The following is a 16466-nucleotide window of genomic DNA, read 5'->3' as shown; positions in this document are numbered from 1 at the left end:
CTGTGAAGAATGCTGTTTATAGGATGAGGAAGTGCAAATAGCTGTGTTGTGAACTGTTATACTGAAGCAGTGATTCTCCAATACACCATAGAGTTTACAGAGATTATACTGTGGAGCCACATATTACCCTGTTTGAGCCCAGAGACATTGCTTTGAAGAGTCCATGCTTGGGCAGCGTTCATGATCTGTTTTGTATTATTCTGCAGTGTATACATGCTTTTAAAATAAAAATATAATAGTGTTGTGCTACTCATAACATTTAAATGTACAATGGTAATACAAAAACAAATAAATAAACAGTGCCCAAGTGCAAAAATACAACAAATCATCCAAAAGCCGGAAGTGACGTCACTAAACTCTGCCCCACGAGTTACACCACCAACCCATGTGGCTTCATCAGAGATAGCGGAGCTTAGTGACATCACTTCCGGTCATGGACTTGCTGACCGAAAGTTCTGAGTTTTCATGCTGATACGCATTTTATATCCTACTATATTGTGAGTGCAAACTTTGTTATCTTAATTTATGTGTTATTAAATGGTTTTACATGATTGGAGGCTGTTCTCTCTTCCTTATATGCTGAGGCTGAGTGGTGAGGAGGTCCCTGTGAGTGATCGTTATTACAATCCCTGTTATTATACAGTACAAGTCCTTTGCTGACATCTGGAGTTTGTGTATGGGAGGATCATGCTTGTTAGACCTATGTTTCTATATAGGTCCACAACCTGAAGTGAGCTGCCATCCTATTTCAGGTGAAGGGGTACTGAATTAATTCTGGTGTGGAGCACTATCACTGGAAGCACAAGAATTTATGGCCTTTGGACTGATTGAGCACTGAAAGGCTTTTTGATGATTCGTTATATATTTTTTTGCACTTGGGCACTGTTTATTTATTTTTGTATTATCATTGTATGTTTAAACATTATGAGTAGCGCAACATTATTATATTTGTATTTTTGTTGTGTATTGTGTGTGGGGACACTTTAAGTGTTTTTACAGTAACTCATAATCCACTATATTTGTCACTAATAATTTATGGTAGCACACATTGTTCTTTATATAATTTTTCTGCATGCTTTTTTCCATCCCAACCCTGTTTTGCAATATTGACTCTAACTCTGCACCTGTTTAGTAAACTGCAAGTTATGGATACCCTCTCTATGATTAATAGCCCGATCACCTATCCTGTTACAGTAGTACACATGGAAGTAGCATAGGTAAACACACTCATGCTATAGGAGCAGGGTTTCTGTTTCTATGGGCTGTATGTAAAGACTGGCTTGTTCATTTTTACTTAGGAGTCTAACCAAGATTTACATAAAGCTCTCAAAAGATTTACCCATGTCACACAAGATACAATTAGAAAACTGGATGAATCTTGGGTAAACGTTGTACAAATCTGAAAACAATGATAGGTAGACCCTTTAAACTCAAGTGTCTAAGAAATATATATATATATACACACACACACACACACACTATATTGCCAAAAGTATCAGGACCCACCACCAAATCACTGGATTCAGGTGTTTCAATCACCTCCATGGCCACAGGTGTATAAAATCAAGAACCTAGGCATGCAGACTGCTTCTACAAACATTTGTGAAATAATGGGTCGCTCTCAGGAGCTCAGTGAATTCAAGCGTGCCACCCTGATAGGTTGGCATCTGTGCAATAAGTCCATCCGTGAAGTTTCCTTGCTACTAAATATTCCACGCTGAACTGTTAGTAGTATTATAACAAAGTGGAAGCAACTGGGAACACCAGCAACTCAGCCACAAAGTGGTAGGCCACATAAAAGGACAGAGTGGGGTCATTTTACTGTCAAACACGGAAAGGTTTCTTCACAGTGAGAGCTGTGAAAATGTGGAATAGACTCCCTCAAGAGTTGGTTCTGGCCAGTTCAGTGGATTGCTTTAAAAAAGGCCTGGATTCTTTCTTAGATACACAGAATATAACTGGATACTAACATTTATAGGTAAAGTTGATCCAGGAAATATCCGATTGCCTCTCGGGGGATCAAGAAGGATTTTTTTTCCCTGCAGGAGCAAATTGGATCATGCTTTGCTGGATTTTTTTGCCTTCCTCTGGATCAACGATGGGTATAGGATTATAACCTTTTTTTTTTTTTTCAATGGTTGAACTGGTGGGACTTTTTTGTTTTTCAGCAAGACTAACTATGTAACCATGTAATTATCTGCAGAGTCAGTAGTTAAAGATCTCCAAACTTTGTGTGGCCTTCAGATTAGCACAACAAAAGTGTATAGAGAGCTTCATGGAATGGGTTTCTATGGCTGAGCAGCTGCAACCAAGCCTTACATCACCAAGTGCAATGCAAAGCGTCGGCTGCATGGGAAAAAACACATCACAACTGGACTCTAGAGCAATGGAGACGTGTTCTTTGGAATGAGCAATCACGCTTCTCTGTCTGGCAATCTGATTGACTTATCTGGGTTTGGAGGTTGCCAGGAGAACAGTACTTGCCTAACTGCATTGTGCCAAGTGTAAAGTTTGGTGGAGGGGGGATTATGGTGTGGGGTTGTTTTGCAGAGGTTGGGCTTGGCCCCTTAGTTCCAGTGAAGGGAATCCTTAAAGCATCAGCATACCAAGACATTTTGGACATTTTCATGCTCCCAACTTTGTGGGAACAGTTTGGGGATGGCCCCTTCCTGTTCCAACATGACTGCACACCAGTGCACAAAGCAAGGTACATAAAGACATGGATGAGCGAGTTTGGGGAGGAGATTAAATTTCTTTTCCTCCAGATGTAAAGAGTTGAAGCTCTTATAGCTGCAAAGGGTGGGCCAACTCAATAATGAACCCTACAGCCTAAGACTGGGATGTGATTAAAGTTCATGTGCATACAAAGGCAGGCGTCCTAATACTTTTGGCAATATATATTTTGTTCTTTAAATGTTTTAAAGGAGAAGTATGGCCAAAGCTCTTTTGGCTATACGTCTCCTATGGATTACAGGAGTGCATTTTGTTCTGCCCTTCTGTGACCTGTTTTCGGTCGACAGCAGGCTGCTGTCGGTTGATTTCACTCAGCCGGTCCAAGCTCAGGAAAGATCCCAAATTTACAGCTGGGATCCACCTAGATGCTTGGACTTGCAGCTGGCTATGTCTCTCAGTGAGCCCCTGAGAGCCTGAGCCAGCTGCTCCTGCCCCCTCCACAGCCCTGCGCTTCAGGGAGCGCTAGAGGGGCAAAGCAGAGAACCGGCTCTCTGCAGACTTAAGATTGAGAACTGAGCAATCAGTGGTGTTTGATCACTCACTGTTTGGTCTTAGAGCTGGCAGGAGACAGATGCAGCATGGATCGATGCTGCATCCATCTAGGCGAGTATTAATATTTTTTTTTTAAATGCCCATACTTCTCTTTTAAAGAGGAAGTAAATTATAAAGTATGGATAGAATTACTAAACCTATACCCTCTCCCAGATCCCCATTGGAACCTGAAAATAATAGTTGACAAGTATATAAACGTTTGTTTTTATCAAGCTGTTGGTGCAATTTACAGTTTCAATGGAGTTTGCTTTTAATATAGTGACAGCACTAAGTATTCTGTATTTTTTCTGAGTATGCATCTGGTGAAATCTGAAAGGTCTATCATAGGTTCAGACAGTCACAATGCCAGCTACACTGACTTTTAACATTTGGTACAGTTTGTTCCTATCCATCAGTACTTGGGGCTTTTAGGACCCTGAAATGCACTGGCATGTTTTATGAACATTTTTACAATATTGCAACTAAATTTGTAAGACTGACACATTACGCTTAACTGTGTGTCAAAGGAAGTAATAGACACATCTACCATCTAGGCTGCACAAATTAAATGCTATATGTGTAAATTCTTATGGGACCCAATGCAAGTTTTGCGGCACCCTCCACTAGCATTTCGCAGATGCATGGCTGAGGGGCAGCATCCCCTTGATCATATGATCTGATCTGTCAAGTGTAGGGAACACAAAGGGGTCTATTTATCAATCTTGTCACCCAAGGTTCACTCGAGTTTTATGCTGAGCTGAGGGGCAACATCCCCTTGGTCATATGATCTGATCTCTGAAGCGCAGGGAACACAAAGGGGTCTATTTATCAATCTTGTCACCCAAGATTCACTCAACTTTTATGGACTTTTTATATTGAATATTATAAACAAAAGAGCAAATCGTGGGTGAAACATTGATAAATAGATCCCATAGTGCTCTTTACAAAGATGCTCTTCTCTCAGCCATGAGAAATTGTTTTCTTGCACCACTGCAAATTTAAACACTGTACTACAAAGTGGTAAAGTGATGAGGAGGGGGTTGTGTGGGAACCAACCAAGGACCCTACAAAATAGATATCTGCTCACGGCTGTGACTGATACAACAGCGGTCCCTATGTCATTATCTTTACTCTGCAGTTGGTTCACATTTTGGTGAGTTATGTCTAATCTGCTTGATTACCAGGGTGTTTATGAGCTTCTTTAACTGGACTGCATAATGCCATTGTAGTATTTTAGGCTTTTAAATAGAGAGATAATGAGAAATAGATATACAGCCAGATAGATAGACTGTCACTAAATAATTATGTTAAAGCAAGGTCACATCTCATGGCAAACAATGACAGGGTCAATAGACTTCAAAATAAAATAAAATGCCACTTTTATATCTTAAAAGCCATCAATGCTGCGCATCTTCCTCCACTGAAATTAAATGTTTTTAATAAGCATGTGCCAGTGAATGAGTTCATTTGCATCTACAAAACCAACCGCCTTATGCAAAAGCCGTGCAGCGATTCCAGGTCATGGAGCTGCCTGTCACAAATGGAAAGAATTTGTTTTAAAGAGTTCACTGAAAACAATAGCAAGGCGACAGGCTTTAGTACAGCATATCATTAATGCAGACACAAACTAGTAACAATAACTCCGAGGCAGACAGACAAATAGCATCCTTCATAGAATTAATTAGCACTTACCATAGTGCACCATGGGAATGGTCTGATTGCCAGTGCTGGGGGGTGCATTATAGATCACCACTGCCTCTGCACCATTACTGGCAGCTAAGAGTATCTTTTCCGAAAATGTGCAATTTCCCCTTTCAATTAGGGCAATCCAGGGCTTTGTCTTGGTGGAGAATTTGGTGCTGAGGTCACAGGCTTGTAGGTTAGGTGACACAGGGATTCCTACAGTTCCTTGAGCACCAGCTATACGGGAGTTTAGTCCATATAGGCCACACTCACAGTACACTATTACACTGGAGTTTTGCTGGGCATTAACATAGGATAAGTTCACATAGGCATTGGATTCCACTGTGCCCCCACCTTTCACCTTCAATAAAATTCCTATAATCAGGAGCCAATGGAGCGTAGATTCAGTCTTCCCAGTCATATCTTCATCTGTGAAACTTTAAAACCAAGGTGTACAAAGAGATTTTTATAGAATGATTAGTGTTGAGTGATCACACGCTCTCCGCCAGGTATAATCTTCCTCTCCTGTGGGCTGGAGTTTCACTTCTGTACAGGTAACTGACACCGCTTGAAGCAACACAAACCTGGGAGGTGACGTTCTCCATTCCACCTGCCTTATCAAATAAACCCTTGACCAGAGCAACCAGCCAAGCTGACTTTAATGTCAATACAAGCCTTTTCAGAGGACAGTGTCTGCTCTTTGCCAGGTGCACATATCTATTCAGAGAGCACATCTGTATGCAGAATTGTGGCATCAACTATTTTTTTTCTTTGAAAGGTTTATTAAATTTTATGCTAACAGCCCAGAAAGCAGTAAGCTCAACACTTTTTTTCCATAATAAATTTTTATTTGGTTTTACAAATATAGTTACAACAACAAAATAACAAAAACTGAAATAGGACATTAAAAAACTACACAATATCACAGTATAGGTGCTGTGTTAAAGTTTAACAAAGAGAAAAAAGGAAATATTGAATAATTCCTAACAATCCTACTAGTTCCACGAAATAATCATTTTAGAGTATCCAAAAAAAAAGGTTAACCACAAGCCTACAGAGCACTTATACCCCCTTCCTGCCCAGGCCAATATACAGCTTTCAGCACTGTTGCACTTTGAATGACAATTGCGCGGTCATGCAACACTGTACCCATATAACATTTTTATAATTTTTTTGTGACAGATAGAGCTTTATTTTGGTGGTATTTAATCAACTCTGGGTTTTTTATTTTTTTCTTAAACAAACCAAAAACCGCTGAAAATTTTGAAAAAAAAACGTTTTTTCTTAGTTTTTGTTATAAAATTTTGTAAATAAGTGATTTTTCTCCTTCACTGATGTGCACTAATGAGGCTGCAGTGATGGTCACTGATGAGGAGGCACTGGTAGGTGGCACTGATGGGCATTGACAGGCATCACAGATGGGCACTGATAGGCAGCACTGACTGGCACTGTTAGGCGGCACTGATAGGTGGCACTGATAGGCGGCACTGATGCACACTGATAGGTGACACTGATAGATGGCACTGATTGGCAGCACTGATAGGGGCACTGATTGGCATTGATAGGTGGCACTGACTGGCACTGATGGGTGACACTGAAAGGCAGCTCAGATGGGCACTGATATGTGGCATTGATGGGCACTGGTAGACACTGATATGTGGCATTGACGTGGCACTGATGAGCACTGACAGCTGGCACTGATGGACACTGACAGGTGGCACTGCTGGGGCTACGCTGATCATCAGGGCACACTGACCATCAGTGCTCTGATAATCAGTGTACATGTCCCCTCTGCGGAATGCCGATTACCGGCTCTCCTCTCCTCTTGAGCTGTCAGTGTGACAGCTCGAGAGGAGAGAAATAACCAGCATTTCCCTGTTTACATGTGATCAGCTGTGATTGGACACAGCTGATCACATGACCGAGCTGACCTGAACCCCATAGAGAATCTATGGGGCATTGCCAAGAGAAAGATGAGAGACATGAGACCGAACAATGCAGAAGAGCTGAAGGCCGCTATTGAAGCATCCTGGTCTTCCATAACACCTCAGCAGTGCCACAGGCTGATATCTTCCATGCCACGCTGCATTGAGGCAGTAATTGCTGCAAAAGGGGCCCAAACCAAGTACTGAGTACATATGCATGCTTATACTTTTCAGAGGTCCGATATTGTTCTATGTACAATCCTTGTTTTATTGATTGCATGTAATATTCTAATTTTCTGAGATTGTGGATTTGGGGTTTTCATGAGCTGTAAGCCATAATCACCACAATTATGACAAATCACGGCTTGAACTATCTTGCTTTGCATGTAATGAGTTTATCTCATATATTATTTTCACCTTTTAAGTTGCATTACTGAAATAAATGAACTTTTGCACGATATTCTAATTTTTCGAGTTTCACCTGTATTTATGGTTGTCTGGTCTATAAAATAAGTTGATCTGCATATTAATAGCTTTGTCATGTCCAGATAATAAGGCAAAATGTTTTTAGATTGATTTTTGAGACCTACTGTCTCTTGTGTTGGAATATAATGACAAGGTTTTTGTTTAGACCAGGGTTCTCCAAACTAAAGAAAGGGCCATTTTACTGTCCTTCAGGCTTTAGGGGGGCCGGACTGTGCTCAATAGGATTAAACAATGACCGATCTCTGGTATGAGGGGAAGAAATACCGTATTTGGTGTCAGTGGAAGAAATAGTGTCCCATTGTTGGTGTCAGGGGCATAAACAATATCTCAAAGGATAGTCAAAGGCAAGAAAAGGGTCGCAGTTTGGAGACCACTGGTTTAGACCGAAGCTCTTCTTAGAGATCATCTTAAAGCAAAGCAGTACTTGCCCTTTCATGGCAACACAAGAGGTTTCCTGTAGGACCACTCTGCAGCTGGTCCTCATCTGTTACCTTGATGTTCATTTTCTCCTATGTAGCACTCCTTTTTCCCTCAGTTCATTGTTCATTCATGTATGGAAAAGGGTAGTAGGGTCCTTAGCTCCCTGTGCAAGGTCCAACTCAGGATTTTATTTTTGGAGGGGGCAGGGAGGACAACACTTCCAGTCCCAACAGCAGGCAAAGGCAACTTCCAAAGGTGTGCTAATATTGTAGACTTGTGCAAGACCATATAACAATGTACTACATAAATAATTGTTTGACATGAACCTGGGTCCACATTCAGTCAGGGAATATGTACATATTTCCCTAACATGAGTGGCTGTTTTTAGATGGGGAGTGTCTTGTTGTACTTTGATTTTAAATGCTTTTAGAATGAACACATTGTGGTGTTTTTTCTTCCATGATTGCTTAAAAGAGAAGTAAGGCTTTTTTTCCCCTATTTACCTAGGTGGATGCAGCACCGGTCTGATACTGCATCTATCCCCTGCCGGCTCTAAGTGTGAGAACTCAGCGATCACATGACCACTGATCGCTGAGTTCTCACAGTCGCTCTGAGCAGCGAGTGGTGACTGTCAGTCACTGCTCTCTGCTCTGCCCCCCCAGTGCTCACTAGAGTGCTGGGCTGGGCTGTGGAGGGGCAGGGAGTGACTGGCTCAGTTCTCAGTGCTTCGCTGAGAGGCTGAGCCAGGTGCTGCTCCAAACTCTGGGGTGGATCCCGACTTTGAAGTCAGGATCTTTCCCCAGTCTGGACCAACTGAGTAACATCAGCCGACAGCGGACTTCAGTTAGCTGTCAGGTGAAAACGGGTCACAGGAGTGCAGAACGAATTGCACTCCTGTGATCCACAAGAGAAGTACAGAGCTTTGGCTGTACTTCTCCTTTAAATACAGTTTGGTTACTTTTGGGTACACTTTTGTGTGATAGATTTTTTTCTTGTGTTTCAAATTTACGATGCATTCTCTACCATGAAATAGTTGTATATCTGCAAAAAATGCAGCGTTCTTTTCCTGTTTTGTCCAAGAGGAGTAAAGCCCCCTCCAAAGAACTGTTGCCTGGAGTTGGCCCCTAAAGAGTATGTCAAACCTGACAATGAGTGAAAAGGCTCACGCTCGTGCACTGCTACACCCTAAATAAAAATAAACAAATAAACATTGCTGCACCCACTCACTAAGTGTACTCTCACTTAAAATGTATATAAATGAAGAATGTGTAGTGTGCTAACTCCTCATCCAGACATATAAATGAAACAAAATAATCTTCCTGTAAGATAAATCCACACTACAATAAAAGTCCAACTCACAAATCAGAGAATGTCCAAATTAATGCATTTCACTTTCTAGAAGACGTGCTTGTGCTCAAGATACTCTCCCTGCTCACCTATAAGTTTGACCTACAAGTTATAATATTTATATATTTATTTATTTCAGGTACTTATATAGCGCCGTCAATTTACGCAGCACTTTACGTATATATTGTACAATCACATCAGTCCGTAACCCTCAAGGGGTGTACAATCTAAGGTCCCTAACTTACATTCATACATACACATACTAGGGACAATTTAGACAGGATCCAATTAAGCTACCAGCATGTCTTTGGAGTGTGGGAGGAAACCGGAGTACCCGGAGAAAACCCATGCAGGCACAGGGAGAACATGCAAACTCCAGGCAGGTGGTCCCGTGGCTGGGATGCGAACCAACGACCCTATTACTGCCAGGTGGAAGATATATAATAGGTCAAATGCGTTTTTACAGAAGTGAATCCTTTCATGTGGTGACAAATCCAGAATTTCTTCACTCAATCAGGACTCCAGAAACGTGTATAAAAAACAAAAATATATATCGTAGTGCAACACGATTTCAATTAAAGCTAATGGTTAAGTGCACACAACATATGCACTCACATTACAGCAAAACACACCATGCTCCACAACAGTGTTGTAAAATGTTCACTTCATCCAACATAGACAAAAATGCTTCCCATCACCAATGAGTGTGCCATGCACTCATCTACTTCCTTGACCCATATATCATATAGGTCATAAGCACTATAAACATTGGTAAAACCTTTGATTGTCCACCCTGATGTAAAGGGGAACTCTAATGTAGGAGGGAACACTGCACTGCGGACACTGATGTAAAGGGGAACTCTAATGTAGGAGGGAACACTGCACTGCGGACACTGATGTAAAAGGGAAAGCTGCTGACTGTAATGTAATCATGGTCTGCAGTGTCCCCCTTACATCAGAGTTCCCCTGCACTATAAGGAGGAACCCTGCAGATTATGGTGTAAAAGAGAACCCTGAGCACTCTGATGTAAGGGGGAACTCTGGGGACTCTGGTGACCAGAGACCCCTTGCATCAGAGTTGCCCTGTACATCAAAGCCCACAGCATTCCCCTTTACAAATAATGTATGTATAAATATTTTATCAAGAAAAAAAAAGTTGGTCTTACTGTCTTTTTTTTTGGGGGGGGGGGGGGCGGCGGCTCCAGAATGCTCTGCCTGTAGGCTCATGAGATGCAAATCTGGCCCTGCTACTGACCAAAGTGCTTACCGTCTCAGCAGTTGCTGTTTGTCAAGTAGTTTTGGACTGTTTTAACTCTTTCATTGACTATTTTGAATCCTTATGCTGTTAGTAAATAGATAGGAAAGTATATCATATTTACTTGATTTAAACAGTTTTTTATATTTCTCTAGTCACTTCCTAGTTTCTATGGTTAAGAAAAGATGACATACATCCCAGGAGTATATATTTTTTTTTCCATATTGGCACCAGTCAGTGTCCCTGATGACACTGTACTGCACTGGTGACAGTATGTAAAAAAATGATGACTTTTTTTAAAATTTCTTTATTTTCAAAAAATTTATGATAAACATTTACAACTTCAAAGAACTCGCCATACCTCTTACTAAATACCGCAGACTGTCTACTTTACTAAAAAGGGTAATTCGGGGGATATCTGTACTTTCCTGACATTTTTGGGTTTCAAGGAATGAGAGGCCATCAGTATATCAGCACTGATTATGAAGAATAATTATTTATTTGCAAAATTTATAACAGAAACAAAGAAAAACTTTTTTTTTTTTTAAATTGTCAGTCTTTTTTCATTTATTTAACAAAAAATAAAAAACCCAGTCATGCCTGTCATGCTGAACATTCCAACTCATTTGGTTATTAATATTAATATATAAATGGTATCCTACTATTCCACAACTGTCATTTGTGCATTGGCAATGTTTTGTATTGTTCTTGAAATTTTTTAATAAAAATTACTGTTAAAAAAAAAAAATACCACCAAAAGAAAGCTCTAGTTGCGTGGACAAAATGATAAAAAGTTAGTTTGCGTACAATGTTTAAAGGGGGAAAAGTACCCGCTATTGAAGTGGTTAACTGTGTTCCTATAGGTCACGCCCAATATACAGTGCATGTTTGCCACACCCACTTTGTGCTGCAGGGTACTTCCCATGGTGCATCTCATTGTCAATTTCTAATGCTGGGAGGTATGCTGTTACTGTACGTACTTGCGCAATATGCAAAGAGATGAAACATGAGGGAAAGCCATGTATTCCAGAGATTTACTACATTTATTTTGCTTTGACATGTGCTTTATCACATCTGGTTTATATAAATGGAAAATGATTGTGCACTCCAATCAAACATATGCAGATTTTGAATTTAAATCATGTGAAAAGAGAACCTTTTTACAGCATCCAGAGATCTAGAATTCTCTGAAGGAGTTTGGCAGACCCGTTGCACATATTCCTCTCATGCCAGGTTCCCTCTAGTGCTCTTCAACATAGGCAATTTTTGATTGCTGCTTGACCAGAAATTGCTGCTATTGCCCTGCAGCTGACTGAAATGAATAAAATAAATGCTAGTTAATTTAAAAGCCACTACAAAGGTTACATAGGTTTCTGATAATCCTAAATGATTATAACACTTTAGGGTCATTTGTAGTCTCAGCAAATTCCCTTCAACCTATACAGCAAGCCACATTCTCCTCCATTTGTTTGCAGAGCCTGCTGTCACCCTAAAGAGTTATTGGAAATGTTTTATGAAGAATTGTTCACTTTGCAGACTGCTAAATCCTTCTGTATCAGGCCTGATGATTATTACTGCAAGGCTATTATTTTGGAGAGAGTCCTTTTCCTACACACTGACTTTGTGTTCAATAATCCTACTGAGGAACCCTGCAGACATCCTCTGAAAACAATCAAGAAAAATATGGTAATTTGCCGTTGTAGACACGATTTGTTTTTCTTTTTTTTTAATCAGATATTTTCTGTGGTATATTAACAAAGAAACACTTTGTTATGCAGGACAAATAGAGAAACAATTAACAGCGAGTACAGCTTGGTACATACACAGTAAGCTCCAACAAGTATAAGGAACAATTTGTGCAATAGCTAAAGCATAAAATACATTACATTGACCGGCAGTTGGAGAACCAGGTGCCCAGTTTTCAAACCGTGATTGGGTATATACATTTTGTCCAAAAAAGAATTAAATGTGTACACAGCATTAAGCTAGAAGTATGTATGTTTCTTCAAAGACATGCATTGACTGAGTTCAGTAATCCATTATGAAAATAGGGGAGGATTGGGTAAGGCCCATTTCATAACTGTCATCCTGCGAGCAGTAAATAATGATCTAATAATGACTAGTGTCAGATGTTCATCCATAGCGGAGCAGTCAATATGGCCTAAAATACAGGTAAAGGGATCTATGATCAGGTGATTCACCTTGTCTATTGCAACTCCCTTCTCATGGGCCTACCTTTCCATAGGCTATCCCCTCTTCAGTCTATCATGAATGCTGCTGCCAGGATCATCTCTTGGCCAATCCCTCCACTGGCTTCTGATTGCCGTTCAAAATACTACAACATACAAAGCTATTCACAACTCTGCCCCGAGGTACATCACCAATCTTGACTCCAAATATCACCCAAGTCGTCCTCTCCACTCCTCTCATGATCTCTTGCTCTCATTCTCCCTTGTCTCCTCCTCCCATGATCATCTCCAGGACTTTGTCAGAAGCTCTCCCATTCTCTGGAACTCTCTACCTCAATCTGTCTGGCTATCCCCTTCTCTGGCTGCCTTGAGGCTATCCCTGAAAATTCATCTCTTCAGGGAAGCCTAACACCTCCAATTAAACATTAATCACTTCCATCAGCTCATCCCCCAGAGTTAATAATCTTTTGTACCACTTTCCCCACCCTACTAAATTCTTATGAGCAGGGTCCTCTTAATCCTCTTGTTTTTTATTCCATTTTAACTTTACTGTCTTCCTTTATATTGTAAAGCGCTAGGCAAACTGTTGGCGCTATATACAGTATCTCACAGAAGTGAGTCCACCCCTCACATTTGTGTAAGTATTTTATTCTATCTTTTCATGTGACAACACTGGAGAAATGACACTTTGCTACAATGTAAAGTAGTGAGTGTACAGCTTGTATAACAGTGTAAATTTGTTGTCCCCTCAAAATAACTCAACACACAGCCATTAATGTCTAAACCGCTGGCAACAAAAGTGAGTACACCCCTATGTGACAATGTCCAAATTGGGCCAAAGAAAAGTGTGTGCAGGCTCCTGCAACAAAAAATAATAAAATGCACTTTTTTTTACCTACAAAAAAATGTGCATGTATTATTTTTTGTCAAAAGGTGAACTTATCCTTTAAAGGATTTACTACTGACTGCTTGGTGATACCAAATACCACAGCATACCTTCCAAGGTCTAGTGGCATCCATATCTTGAGGGGTCAGGGCTGTTTTAGCGGCAAAACAGAGGTTATTGGTGTGTGTGTATAAATATATATATATATATAAATATATATACAGTGCTCAGCATAAATGAGTACACCCCTTTTGAAAAGGAAGATTTTAATCAATATCTCAATGAACATAAGAACAATTTCCAAACTTTTGACAAAACTGAGTTTGATAGAACATTTGTTTAGGTGATTACATGAAAGTAAGGTTAATAATATAACTTAGATTACAAAATCTTCAGTTTTACCCAAATTAGTTGATGCAAAAATTAATACACCCCACAACAAAAACTACTACATCTAGTATTTTGTATGACCTCCATGATTTGTAAGGACAGCACCAAGTCTGTTGGACACCTGTTTAATAATTAGATTCACCTGTAGTTAATTAGGATTTTGTTGTCTAAAATTTAGCTTTGCTCTTAAGACTTTCAATGGGGTGTATTCATTTTTGCAATTATCTTGAATGAATTTGTTAGGAAATATACTTTTTTTGTGTGTGCAAATTAACAAATCTTGTTTGCAATCAATGGCTCGCATTTGTGGGAGTATTTTGTAGTATAGTGTCCCATAGAAAATGTTGATTTTGAAAGTAAAGTAAAGGTTTTCTTTCTGACAAATCTGTTGGGGTGTACTAATTTATGCTGAACACTGTATGTATATGTATATATATATGTATATATATATATATATATATATGTATACACCACTGTCAGACAGCAAAACTAAGAAAAGAAAGTGGATTCAGAAATTCTGAAGCAGTTTTTTTTTTTTTTTGGGGGGGGAGATGACTTAATTAAAACAGCCTTGGTAAAAGCTTCAGATTGTATAAGTATATCAACAAACAGTGGGTATCAGTGTTTAATATTGATGTACCAGAGAGTGGAGCTGCATGGTCAGGAAGAGATTTAGACATGGATTTTCTTGTTGGTTTCCTACAGCTTTTGTTGTAATGATTAACTACAGGATACATTTTCATGTATTATAAGACTTGTTATTTCAGGTGTACACAAGAATCCATAATCACTATAACACAGCCAGGGTCCTGCTTGCCTTATTTATATAAAAGCAAAACTTCAATATTTATTTAAAATCATAGTCACAGTTGCAAAAACCCATTCATTGTCATGTAACGTTCCCTATATGAAATTCGCAGATAATTAAGACACTACAATGCAGGGCCGTCTTTAAGGAGGGGCAAAAGGGGCAGCTGCCCTGGGCCCAGTCATTGCTGTGGGGCCCAAAGCAGCTGCCCCATACTTGCCAACTGTCCCAGCTTACAGGCCGTTGTTTCTTGAAGTCTTCGTACCGCGTTGTGTTAAGATATCTCAGTGTGAAGTGCTGTCACTTATGCTGCCCAAGAAAAAGTTTGCCCAGGGTAACCAAGAGTGGATTCTCCTTAGCAAGATATGGGAAATGCATGCTTGAGAGATGAACCAGAAATCCTAGCCGATAGCAGATCCTTAGCTGTTTGGACAGAAAACCCAAGTTGTACCCAACCAAATCAGACTTTTTTTTTTGGCAGAATTGTTTTTGGGTTGTAAGCAGAGGTGGGCCACAAAGCAAAGCTAAATGCAGGAGGATTCAAATCCTGCAACTCTACAGCTACAACCATCAGTGTGCACTTAGGATATAGTCCATATCCCATAAAAACAACGTAAACAAAAAAAATCAAATCTCAATACATTCTGGCCAAAATATATTCTGCTACATGTCTATTGATTGGTTTGTGAGAAGGTTCCAGCATCTACAAACTATGGGATACAAACTGCAATTTTTATTTATTTATTTTTATACTAGTAATGGTGGAGATCATGGAACTGTGACACTGTGGTGGTCAATCTGACAATAACTGATGCTGGGGGGAAGCTACAGTGCCTTGAAAAAGTATTCATACCCCTTGAAATTTTCCACATTTTGTAATGTTACAACCAAAAACATAAATGTATTTTATTGGGATTTTATGTGATAGACCAACACAAAGTGGCATATAATTGTGAAGTGGAAGGATAATGATAAATGGTTTTCAACATTTTTTACAAACAAATATGTGAAAAGTGTGGCGTGCATTTTTAATCAGCCCCTCTGAGTCAATATTTTGTAGAACCATTTTTTGCTGCAACTACAGCTGCAAGTCTTTTTGGGGATGTCTCTGCCAGCTTTGCACATCTAGAGAGGGACATTATTGCCCATTCTTCTTTGCAAAATATCTCAAGCTCTGTCAGATTCTCATTCGGATTTAGGTCTGGACTTTGACTGGGCCCTTCTAACACATGAATATGCTTTGATCTAAACTATTCCATTGTAGCTCTGGCTGTATGTTTAGGGTCATTGTCCTGCTGGAAGGTGAACCTCCGCCCCAGTTTCAGGTCTTTTGCAGACTCTAACAGGTTTTCTTCTAAGATTGCCCTGTATTTGGCTCCATCCATCCTCCCATCAACTCTGACCAGCTTCCCTGTCCCTGCTGTAGAAAAGCATCCCCAGAGCAAGATGCTGCCACCACCATGTTTCACGATGGAGATGGTGTGTTCAGGGTGATGTGCAGCGTTAGTTTTCCACCAAACATAGCATTTTGCTTTTAGGCCAAAAAGTTCAATTTTGGTTTCATCTGACCAGAACATCTTCTTCCACGTTTGCTGTGTTCCCCACTTGGCTTCTCACAAACTGCAAACGGGACTTCTTATGGCTTTCTTTCAACAATGGCTTTCTTCTTGCCACTCTTCCATAAAGGCCAGATTTGTGGAGTGCACGACTAATAGTTTTCCTATGGACAGATTCTCCCACCTGAGCTGTGTATCTCTGCAGCTCCTCTAGAGTTACCATGGACCTCTTGGCTGCTTCTCTGATTAATGCTCTC

The sequence above is a fragment of the Staurois parvus genome, unplaced genomic scaffold, assembly GCF_062004578.1.
Source record: "Staurois parvus isolate SC_StPar_1 unplaced genomic scaffold, SC_StPar_1.0 ptg000361l, whole genome shotgun sequence".
NCBI classification, from domain to species: domain Eukaryota; kingdom Metazoa; phylum Chordata; class Amphibia; order Anura; family Ranidae; genus Staurois; species Staurois parvus.
The sequence above is the reverse complement of the archived record's forward strand: the minus strand, read 5'-3'. Positions refer to the sequence as shown.